Below are 12,233 nucleotides of genomic sequence, written 5' to 3' on the forward strand. Positions count from 1 at the left end.
TCAAATTATTTTTCCTTTTAGAAACAAGTTCACCAGGAAACCAGCTCCCCACCCACCACACTGAGCAGGCTGCAGATATCGTTTTTTAAATTTCTCTGATTTTCCCTCATACCGCCAAACAGGATCTCCACAGGATGACCTCAGAAGGCTGGAGTCTCTCGGTGTCTGGCCGGACCCCCTGCTGGTGGTGAAGTCCTCTCTGCCACACTGGAGGTTTCTGATTGAGGGACACAGTCTGGTTTTTGCTTTCTCCGTGTCTTCTAATTTAAAAGACATCCCTGGATGACAGGAACAGTGCAGGAGTGTGAGTTGTTGAAACAATCTGGTGAAGTCTTGTAAAGCCCAGCAAAATTGCTTACATTCCTCAGCACTAGTGACTTGCTTGTGGAAGTCTGTAAGTTGTTTGTGTGTCACTGTGATGGGCTCCCATGGTTGCCTCCTTTGGCAATCCTTTCAAGGAATTCTCTAACCACTGACAAAAAAAAAAAAAAAAAAAAACTGGACTGTCCACCTGCATGACCTCCTAGAGCACTTTAGCCTCATCTGGCAGGATATGTTGGGGAGGAGACAAAAGCAGCATGTGTGGAGCAACTGGCTGACAAGTTCCTGTCTAAGCTGGTTCATCACCTGCCCAATTGGTTCTTTCTGTAAATCAAAGTCTTCCTCATGATCATTGGCTACCCCTGTATGGGTAAGGTCTGGTGGGAACCTCATGATTCTACAGTTGGCATCCCAGTGGTCCAGGGAAGTAGAGGCAATGACCCACTGTGAGATGAGGATGATTCCTTGGCTCCTCTGCAAGATAATAGGGCTATACTGAATAAACCTGGTGGGTATCCTGAACATGCCATCTACAGTGTCAGAGTGATTCTGGAGACTATTCTGCTGTTCTAGGAGCTGAAAGGTGGAGGTGCATAATGCCTGAACATGTCTAGTAGTCCCTGTGTTTTGGCTACTTTGGGTCTCTGAATTTCCATATGAATTTTATGATGAGACTGTCAATTGATACAAAAAGGTAACTGGGATTTTCATAGGAATTGTGTTAAATCTGGAGATCAATTTAGGAGTATTACCACTTTAATATTAAAATTTTCAATCCATGGACTTGGAAAGACTTTCCATTTACTAATGTATTTTAAAATTTCTTTTTATTAATTTTTTGCAGCTTTCAGTGTATAATTCTTGCACTCTTTTTTTAAAAAAATTATTCCTAAATATTATTTTTGATGCTGTTCTAAATGAAATTGTTTTCTTAATTTCACTTTGGGTTTTCAGAAAAATTGAGTAGGAAGTATATAGTTTTATTTATTTATTAATTATATATATTTTATAGCACTTTAGGTACTGGGGTACATGTGCAGAACATGCAGAATTGTTGCATAGGTACATACATGGCAATGGGGTTTGCTACTTCCATTCCCCCTTCACCTGTATCTGGGATTTCTCCCCATGTTATCCCTTCCCAACCTCCCTACCCCTTGCTGTCCCAACCCTATTCCCCCACAACAGACCCCAGCCTGTGATGCTCCCCTCCCTGTGTCCATATGTTCTCATTGTTCAACACCCACCTATGAGTGAGAACATGCAGTGTTTGATTTTCTGTTCTTGTGTCAGTTTGCTGAGAATGATGGTTTCCAGATTCATCCATGTCTCTACAAAGGACAAAAACTCATTGTTTTTTATGGCTGCAAGTATTCCGTGGTATATATGTGCCACATTTTCCTTGTCCAATCTATCATCCATGGGCATTTGGGTTGGCTCGAGGTCTTTGCTATTATAAACAGTGCTTCAATAAACATACATATGCATATGACTTTATAATAGCATGATTTATAATCCTTTAAATATATATCCAGTAATGAGATTGCTGGGTCAAATAGTATTTTTATTTCTAGGTCCCTAAGGAATCACCACACTGTCTTCCACAATGATTGAACTAATTTACACTCCCACTAACAATGTAAAAGTGTTCCTATTTTTCCACATCCTCTCCAGCATCTGTTGTCTCCAGATTTTTTAATGACCACCATTCTAACTGGTGTAAGATGATATCTCAATGTGGTTTTGATTTGCATTTCTCTAATGAGCAGTGACGATGAGCATTTTTTCATGTTTGTTGGCCTCATATATATCTTCTTTTGAAGTGTCTGTTCATGTCCTTCACCCACTTTTGGATGGGTTTGTTTGTTTTTTTCTTGTAAATCTGTTTTAGTTCTTTGTAGATTCTGGATATTAGCCCTTTGTCAGATGGGTAGATTGCAAAATTTTTTTCCCATTCTGTTGGTTGCTGGTTCACTCTAATGATTGTTTCTTTTGTTGTGCAGAAGCTCTGGAGTTTAATTAGGTCCCATTTGTCTATTTTGGCTTTTGTTGCAATGCTTTTGGTGTTTTAGTCATGAAGTCCTTGCCTATGCCTATGTTCTGAATGGTTTTGCCTAGGTTTTCTTCTAGGGTTTTTATGGTGTTAGGTCTTATTTCTAAGTATTTCATCCATCTGGAGTTAATTTTAGTGTAAGGTGTCAAGAACGGGTCTAGTTTTTGCTTTCTGCACACTATTGGCCAGTTTTCCCAACACCATTTATTAAACAGGGAATCCTTTCCCCATTGCTTGTTTTTGTCATGTTTGTCAAAGATCAGATGGTTGTTGATGTGTGGCATTACCTCTGAGGCCTCTGTTCTGTTCTATTGGTCTATGGACCTCTGTATTGGTACTAGTACCATGCTGTTTTGATTATTGTAGGCTTGTAGTATAGTTTAACGTCAGGTAGCATGATGCCTCCAGCTTCATTCTTTTTGCTCAGAATTGTCTTGTCTATGTGGGCTCTCTTTTGGTTCCATATGAAGTTTAAGGTGGTTTTTTCCAGTTCTGTGAAGAGGGTCATAGATAGCTTGATGGGGATAGCACTGAATCTATAAATTACTTTGGGCAGTATGGCCATTTTCATAGTATTGATTCTTCCTAACCTTGAGCACGGAATGTTTTTCCAGCTGTTTGTGTCCTCTCTTATTTTCTTGATCAGTGGCTTCTAGTTCTCCTTCAAGAGATCCTTTACATCCTTTGTTAGTTGTATTCCTAGGTATTTTATTCTCTTTGTAGCAATTGTGAATGGCAGTTCATTTTGGGTTTGGCTCTCTTTAAGTCTGTTACTGGTATATAGAAATGCTTGTGATTTGTGCACATTGGTTTTGTATCCTGAGACTTTGCTGAAGTTGCTTATCAGTTTCAGGAGACTTTGGGCTGAGATGATGGGGTCTTCTAAATGTAGAATCATGTTGTCTGCAAATAGAGACAATTTGACTTCCTCCTTTCCTAATTGAATATCCTTTACTTCTTTTTCTTGCCTGATTGCTTGGGCTAAAACTTCCAATATTATATTGAATAAAAGTGGTTAGAGAGGGCATCCTTGTCTAGTGCCAGATTTCAAAGGGAATGCTTCCAGTTTTTGCCCATTCAGTATGATATTGGCTGTGGGTTTATTGTAAAACGATTTTATTATTTTGAGATACATTCAATCGATACCTAGTTTATTGAGAGTTTTTAGCTGAAAGGGCTGCTGAATTTTGTTGAAGGCCTTCTCTGCCTCTATTGAGATAATCATATGGTTTTTGTCTTTGGTTCTGTTTATGTGGTGGATTACATTTGTAGACATGCGTATGTTGAACCAGCCTTGCATCCCCGGATGAATCCTACCTGATTGTGATGGCTACGCTTTTTGATGTGCTGTTGCAATTGATTTGCCAGTATTTTAGTAAATATTTTGCATCTGTGTTCATCATGGACGTTGGCCTAAAGTTTTCTTTTTTGTTGAGTCTCTGCTGGGTTTTGATATCAGGATGATGTTGGTCTCATAAAATGATTTGGGAAGCATTCCCTCTTTTTGGATTGTTTGGAAAAGATTCAAAAGTGGTACCAGCTCCTCTTTGTATGTCTGGTAGAAAAATCCATCTGGGGAGAACAACCCAGGATTGAAGCTCTCGCTGGACGCACAGAGAGGGTGAGTCGGGGAAGCATTTCCAGACGGATCTTAGTTGCCCACAGAACGGGGAAATTCCCAGGTATAAAAGAGATGCGGGACGCCAGGCAGAGGTCTCCGCTGGCGTAGCCAGCAGCCGGTGTGGCTCCGGCCTGCGCCGGAGCGCAGAGGCGCTCCACAGCGCTCCATACAAAAGCGCACTGTTACGGGTGCCCTGTTGAACCGGCAAACTAAGACCCGAGAGGGCTGAACTTGAGACTGAACGGGTCTTGAACTGTGACCCAGCCCAGGAAATCCCAGGGAGTCAGCGTTTGGGGGAGCGCAGTGCGACAAACAAAACGGCGATTCCAAACGCTCCCAGTGAATAGGTTTTTTTTTTAAAGTGCAGCTCCGCGGGGGAGGGGCGTCAGCCATTACCGAGGCAATCAGCCCCTACTGAGGTACACGCCCATTGTGACACAGCCTGCCGCTGCCAAAACCCGGTACAACAGAGAGACTCCACTGCAGGGCGTAGCCTGAGGCAACAGGGCGGAGACCACAGCAGAAGGGCGGAGCCTGCAGGAAAAGGGCGAACCTCACACCAGCAGGGCGGAGCCTCGGCAGGCAAAAAGTGACTAGACTGCCTCCTAGCTGGGCAGGACAGTGAGGCGGACACTCACAAGGAAAGCCCCAACCCCCCCCAGACAGAGCATCTGAGGAAAAAAAAGGGGTTTTCTTACGAGTTAGGTTGCAGCAGAACTAAACATAGCAGCCTAGCAGCCCTGAATGAACAACAGAGCTCACAGCTCAGCACTTGAGCTCCTACAGACTGTCTCCTCAAGCAACTCCCTGACCCCTCTATATCCATAAGACTGACATTCGGCAGACATCATCCTGGGACAAAGATAGCAGAAAAAGAAACTGGTAGCATCCCTCGCTGTTCCGCAGCCGCTACAGGTGCACCCCAGACAAGCAGGGCCTGGAGTGGACCTCAGCGGTCGTACAGCGAAGGGGCTAGACTGGTAGAAGGAAAACCAAGTAACAGAAATACTCCATCATCAACAATCTGGGTGTCCACTCAGAGATCCAATCAAAAAGTCAGTAACTACACAGATGACAGGTGGATAAATCCACAAAGATGGGAAGAAACCAGCAAAAAAAGGAGGAAAACACCCAAAACCAGAACACCTCGCCACCTAGAAAGGACCAAAACTCCTCACCAGCAAGGGAGGAAAGCTGGACGGGGAATGACTGTGACGAAATGACGGAATTAGACTTCAGAAGGTGGATAATGAGAAACTTTTGTGACCTAAAAGAACATGTTTTAAATCAACGTAAAGAAAGTAAAAACCTTGAAAAAAGATTTGAAAAAAGATTTGAGGAAATGATAACAAGAATGGATACCTTAGAGAGGAATATGAATGAATTAAAGGAGCTGAAAAACACAATACGAGAACTTCGCGAAACATGCACAAGTTTCAATAGCCGAATTGACCAAGCAGAAGAAAGAATATCAGAAGTCGAGGATCAACTCAATGAAATAAAACGAGAAACCAAGATCAGAGAAAAAAGCGCAAAAAGGAATGAACAAAGTCTCCAAGAAATGTGGGACTATGTGAAGAGACCTAACCTACGTTTGATAGGCGTACCAGAATGTGATGAAGAGAATGAATCCAAGCTGGAAAATACTCTGCAGGACATTATCCAGGAAAAATTCCCCCACCTGGCAAGACAGGCCAACACTCAAATGCAGGAAATACAGAGAACACCACAGAGATATTCCACAAGAAGAGCAACCCAAAGGCACATAATCGTCAGATTCAACAAGGTTCAAATAAAGGAGAAAATACTAAGGGCAGCCAGAGAGAAAGGTCGGGTCACCCACAAAGGGAAGCCCATCAGACTCACAGCAGATCTCTCAGCAGAAACTCTACAAGCCAGAAGAGAGTGGGGGCCAATATTCAACATCCTTAAAGAAAAGAACTTTCAACCCAGAATTTCATATCCAGCCAAACTGAGCTTCAGAAGTGAAGGAAAAATAAAATCATTTGCGAACAAGCAAGCACTCAGAGATTTTGTCACCACCAGGCCTGCTTTACAAGAGCTCCTGAAAGAGGCACTACACATAGAAAGGAACAACCAGCACCAGCCACTCCAAAATCACACTAAATGCTAAAGAGCATCAACATAATGAAGAATCTACAACAACTAATGGGCAAAACAGCCAGCTAGCATCAAAATGGCAGTGTCAAACTCACACATAACAATATTAACCCTAAATGTAAATGGACTAAATGCACCAATCAAAAGACACAAACTGGCAAATTGGATAAAAAGCCAAAACCCAGCAGTGTGCTGTATCCAGGAAACCCATCTCACATGCAAGGATACACAAAGGCTCAAAATAAAGGGATGGAGGAAGATTTACCAAGCAAATGGAGAGCAAAAAAAGCAGGAGTTGCAATCCTCATCTTTGATAAAATAGACTTTAAAGCAACAAAGATCAAAAGAGACAAAGAAGGCCATTACATAATGGTAAAAGGATCGATACAACAAGAAGAGCTAACGATCCTAAACATATATGGACCCAATACAGGAGCACCCAGATACATAAGGCAAGTTCTTAATGACTTACAAAGAGACTTAGACTCCCACACAATAATAGTGGGAGACTTTAACACTCCACTGTCAATATTAGACAGATCAACCAGACAGAAAATCAACAAGGATATCCAGGGCTTGAACTCAGACCTGGAGCAAGCAAACCTGATAGACATTTACAGAACTCTCCACCCCAAATCCACAGAATAGACATTCTTCTCAGCACCAGATCATACCTACTCTAAAATTGACCACATAATTGGAAGTAAAGCACTCCTCAGCAAATGCAAAACAACTGAAATCATAGCAAACAGCCTCTCAGACCATAGTGCAATCAAGTTAGAACTCAGAATTCAGAAACCAACCCAGAACTGCACAGCTTCATGGAAACTGAACAACTGGCTCCTGAATGTTGACTGGATAAACAATGAAATGAAGGCAGAAATAAAGAAGTTCTTCGAAACCAATGAGAACGAAGACACAACATGCCAGAATCTCTGGGACACATTTAAAGCAGTCTCTAGAGGAAAGTATATAGCAATAAGTGCCCATATGAGAAGAATGGAGAGATCCGAAATTGACGCCCTATCGTCAAAATTGAAAGAGCTAGAGGAGCAAGATCAAAAAAACTCAAAACCCAGCAGAAGACAAGAAATAACTAAGATCAGAGCTGAACTGAAGGAGATTGAGACACGAAAAACCCTCCAAAAAATCAATAAATCCAAGAGCTGGTTTTTTGAAAAGATCAACAAAATAGACAGACCACTAGCCAGATTGATTAAAAAGAAAAGAGAGAACAACCAAATAGATGCAATAAAAAATGATAAAGGGGAAATCACCACAGATTCCACAGAAATTCAAACCATCATCAGAGAATATTACAAACAACTCTATGCGCATAAACTAGTAAACCTGGAAGAAATGGATAAATTCCTGGACTTCTGTGTCCTCCCAAGCCTAAATCAGGAGGAAGCTGAAACTATGAATAGACCAATAACAAGGGCAGAAGTCGAGGCAGCAATCAAGAGCCTACCACACAAAAAAAGCCCAGGTCCAGACGGGTTTACAGCCGAATTCTACCAGACACACAAAGAGGAGCTGGTACCATTTCTTCTGAAACTATTCCAAATAATCCAAAAAGAAGGAATCCTACCCAAATTATTCTACGAGACCAATATCATCCTGATACCAAAACCCGGCAGAGACCCAACAAGAAAAGAAAACTTCAGGCCAATATCCATGATGAACATAGATGCAAAAATCTTCAATAAAATATTGGCAAGCCGATTGCAACAGCAAATCAAAAAAGTTATTCATCATGATCAAGTAGGATTCATCCCAGGGATGCAAGGCTGGTTCAACATGCGCAAGTCTATAAATGTAATTCACCACATAAACAGAACCAAAAACAAAAACCACATGATTATCTCAATTGATGCAGAGAAGGCATTTGACAAAATTCAACAGCCCTTTATGCTAAAAACCCTCAATAAACTCGGTATCGATGGAACGTATCTCAAAGTAATAAAAGCTATTTATGACAAACCAACAGCCAATATCATACTGAATGGGCAAAAACTGGAAGCATTCCCTTTGAAATCCGGCACTAGACAAGGATGCCCTCTGTCACCACTCCTATTCAATATAGTACTGGAAGTTCTAGCCAGAGCAATCAGGCAAGAAAAAGAAATAAAGTGTATTCAAATAGGAAAGGTGGAAGCCAAATTGTCTCTATTTGCAGACAACATGATAATATACCTAGAAGACCCCATCGCCTCAGCCCAAAAACTCCTGAAACTAATAAGCAACTTCAGCAAAGTCTCAGGATATAAAATCAATGTGCAAAAATCACAAGCCTTCCTCTACACCAATAACAGACTTAAAGAGAGCCAAATCAAGAACGAACTGCCATTCACAATTGCTATAAAAAGAATAAAATACCTTGGAATACAACTCACAAGGAACGTAAGGGACCTCTTCAGGGAAAACTACAAACCACTGCTCAACGAAATCAGAGAGGACACAAACAGATGGAGAAACATTCCATGTTCATGGTTAGGAAGAATTAATATTGTGAAAATGGCTATACTGCCCAAAGTAATTTACAGAATCAACGCTATCCCCATCAAGCTACCATTGACTTTCTTCACAGAACTGGAAAAAACCACCTTGAACTTCATATGGAACCAAAAGAGAGCCCGCATAGCCAAGTCAATTCTAAGCAAAAAGAACACAGCGGGGGGCATCACACTACCGGATTTCAAACTATACTATAAGGCTACAGTAATCAAAACAGCATGGTACTGGTACCAAAACAGAGATATAGATCAATGGAACAGAACAGAGGCATCAGAGGCAACACAACATAGCTACAACCATACAATCTTTGATAAACCTGACAAAAACAAGCAATGGGGAAGGGACTCCCTGTTCAACAAATGGTGTTGGGAAAACTGGCTAGCCATGTGTAGAAAGCAGAAACTGGACCCCTTCCTGACACCTTACACCAAAATTAACTCCAGATGGATTAAAGACTTAAACATAAGACCCGGCACCATAAAAACCCTAGAAGGAAATCTTGGCAAAACCATCCAGGACATAGGAGTAGGCAAGGACTTCATGAACAAAACACCAAAAGCATTGGCAACAAAAGCCAAAATAGACAAATGGGACCTAATCAAACTCCACAGCTTCTGCACAGCAAAAGAAACAGTCTCTAGTGTGAATCGGCAACCAACAGAATGGGAAAAAATTTTTGCAGTTTACCCATCTGACAAAGGGCTGATATCCAGAATTTAAAAAGAACTCAAACAGATTTACAGGAAAAAAACAAACAAGCTTATTCAAAAGTGGTCAAAGGATATGAACAGACACTTTACGAAAGAAGACATATATGAGGCCAACAATCATATGAAAAAATGCTCATCGTCACTGGTCATCAGAGAGATGCAAATCAAAACCACATTGAGATACCATCTCACGCCAGTTAGAATGGCGATCATTAAAAAATCTGGAGACAACAGATGCTGGAGAGGATGTGGAGAAAAAGGAACACTTTTACACTGTTGGTGGGAGTGTAAATTAGTCCAACCATTGTGGAAGATGGTGTGGCGATTCTTCAAGGCCTTAGAAATAGAAATCCCATTTGACCCAGCAATCCCATTACTGGGTATATATCCAAAGGACTATAAATCGTTCTACTACAAGGACACATGCACACGAATGTTCATTGCAGCACTGTTTACAATAGCAAAGACCTGGAATCAACCCAAATGCCCGTCAATGATAGACTGGATTGGGAAAATGTGGCGCATATACACCATGGAATATTATGCACCAATCAGAAATGATGAGTTCGTGTCGTTTATAGGGACATGGATGAATCTGGAGAACATCATTGTCAGCAAACTGACACAAGAACAGAAAATGAAACACCACATATTCTCACTCATAGGCGGGTGATGAAAAATGAGAACACATGGACACAGAGAGGGGAGTACTAAACACTGGGGTCTATAGGGGGAAAAGGGGAGGGCCAGTGGGAGGGGGAGGTGGGGAGGGACTGCCAGGGGAGAAATACCAAATGTGGGTGAAGGGGAGAAAGCAAACAAAACACACTGCCCTGTGTGTACCTATGCAACTCTATTGCATGCTCTGCACATGTACCCCAAAACCTAAAATGCAATAAAAAAATAATAAAAAAAAAAAAGAAAAACCCATCTGGACCTGGGCTTTTTTTTTGGTTGGTAGGCTATTAGTTGCTGCCTCAACTTCAGGCCTTGTTACTGGTCTATTCAGGGTTTTGACTTCTTCCTAGTTTAGGCTTGGAAGGGTGCTTGTGTCCAGGAATTTATCCATTTCTTCCATGTTTACTGGTTTATGTGCATAGAATTGTCTGTAGTAATTTCTGATGGTAATTGTATTTCTGTGGAATCTGTGGTGATATCCTCTTTCTTGTTTTTTATTGCATCTATTTGATTCTTCTCTCTTTTCCTTTTTATCAATCTGGCTAGCAGTCTGTCTATTTTGTTTATCTTTTCAAAAAACCAGCTCCTGGAATTTCTGATTTTTTGAATGTTTTTTTTTGTGTGTGTGTTTCTATCTCCTTCAGTTATGCTATAATCTTAGTTATTTCTTGTCTTCTGCTAGCTTTTGAGTTTTTTTGATCATGCTCCTCTAGCTCTTTCAATTTTGGTGATAGGGTGTTGATATTAGAACTTTCCTTGCTCCTCATGTGGGCATTTATTGCTATAAAATTTTCTCTAGAGACTGCTTTAAAGATGTTTCAGAGATTCTGGTGCATTTTGTCTTCATTTTCCTTGGTTTTAAATAGCATCTCTATTTCTGCCTTCATTTCATTGTTTATCCAGTCGACGTTCAGGAGCACGTTGTTCAGTTTCCATGAATCTGTGTGGTTCTGAGTTATTTCTTAATTCTAAGTTCTAATTTGATTGCCCTGTGGTCTGAGAGAATGTTTGTTATGATTTCTGTTCTTTTGCATTTTCTGAGGAGTGATTTACTTCCAATTATGTGGTCAATTTTAGAGTAGGTGTGATGTGGTACTGAAAAGAATTTATATTCTGTGAATCTGTGTTAGAGAGTTCTGTAGATGTCTATTAGGCCTGCTTGGTCCAGATCTGAGTTCAAGTCCTGGACATCCTTGTTAATTTTCTGTCTTGTTGATATGTCTAATATTGACAGTGGAGTGTTAAAGTCTCCCAATATTGTTGTGTGGGAGTCTGAATCTCTTTGCAGGTCATTAAGAACTTGCTTTATGTATCTGGGTGATCCTGTATTGGGTACATATATATTTAGAATTGTTAGCTCTTCTTGTTGCATTGATCCTTTTACCAATATGTAATGCCCTTTTTCTCTTTTGATCTTTGTTGGTTTAAAGTCTGTTTTATCAGAGACTAGGATTGCAACTCCTGCTTTTTTTTTCTCTTCATTTGCTTCATCCATCCCTTTATTTTGAGCCTATGTGTGTCCTTGCATGTGAGATAGGTTTCCTGGATAGAGCACATCGTTGGGCTTTGACTTTTTATCTAATTCGCCAGTCTGTGTCTTTTGATTGGGGCATTTAGCCCATTTACATTTAAGGTTACTATTGTTATGTGTGAATTTGATCCTGCATTTTGATGCTAGCTGGTTGTTTTGCCCATTAGTTGATGCAGTTTCTTAATTGTTCTGATGCTGTTTACCATTTGGTATGTTTTTGGAGTGGCTGGTACTTTTTGTTTCTTTCTGTGTTTAGTGCTTCTTTCAGGAGCTCTTATAAGGCAGGCTTGTTTGTGAGAAAATCTCTCAGCAATTGCTTATTCATAAAGGATTTTCGTTCTTCTTCACTTATGAAGTTTAGTTTGGCTGGGTATGAAATTCTGGGTTGAAAATTCTTTTCTTTAAGGATGTTGAATATTGGCCCCCACTCTCTACTGGCTTGTAGGGTTTCTGCCATGAGATGCACTGTGAGTCTGATGGTCTTCCTGTTGTGGGTAACTGGACCTTTCTCTCTGGCTTCCCTTAGCATTTTTTCCTTCATTTCAACCCTGATGAATCAGATGATTATGTGCCTTGGGGTACTCTTCTTGAGAAATACCTTTGTCGTGTTCTCTGTATTTCCTGGACTTGAATGTTGGTCTGCCTTGGTAGGTTGGGGAAGTTCTCCTGGATAATATCCTG

The 12,233-nt window shown here is 40.8% G+C and overlaps 1 pseudogene; it reads right to left on the minus strand.

Moving 5' to 3' along the window:
* The window catches only part of LOC100409848 (transportin-3 pseudogene), a 56,872-nt pseudogene continuing 44,639 nt past the window's right edge, over nucleotides 1-12,233 (minus strand).

The sequence above is a fragment of the Callithrix jacchus genome, chromosome 4, assembly GCF_049354715.1.
Source record: "Callithrix jacchus isolate 240 chromosome 4, calJac240_pri, whole genome shotgun sequence".
Lineage (NCBI taxonomy): Eukaryota > Metazoa > Chordata > Mammalia > Primates > Cebidae > Callithrix > Callithrix jacchus.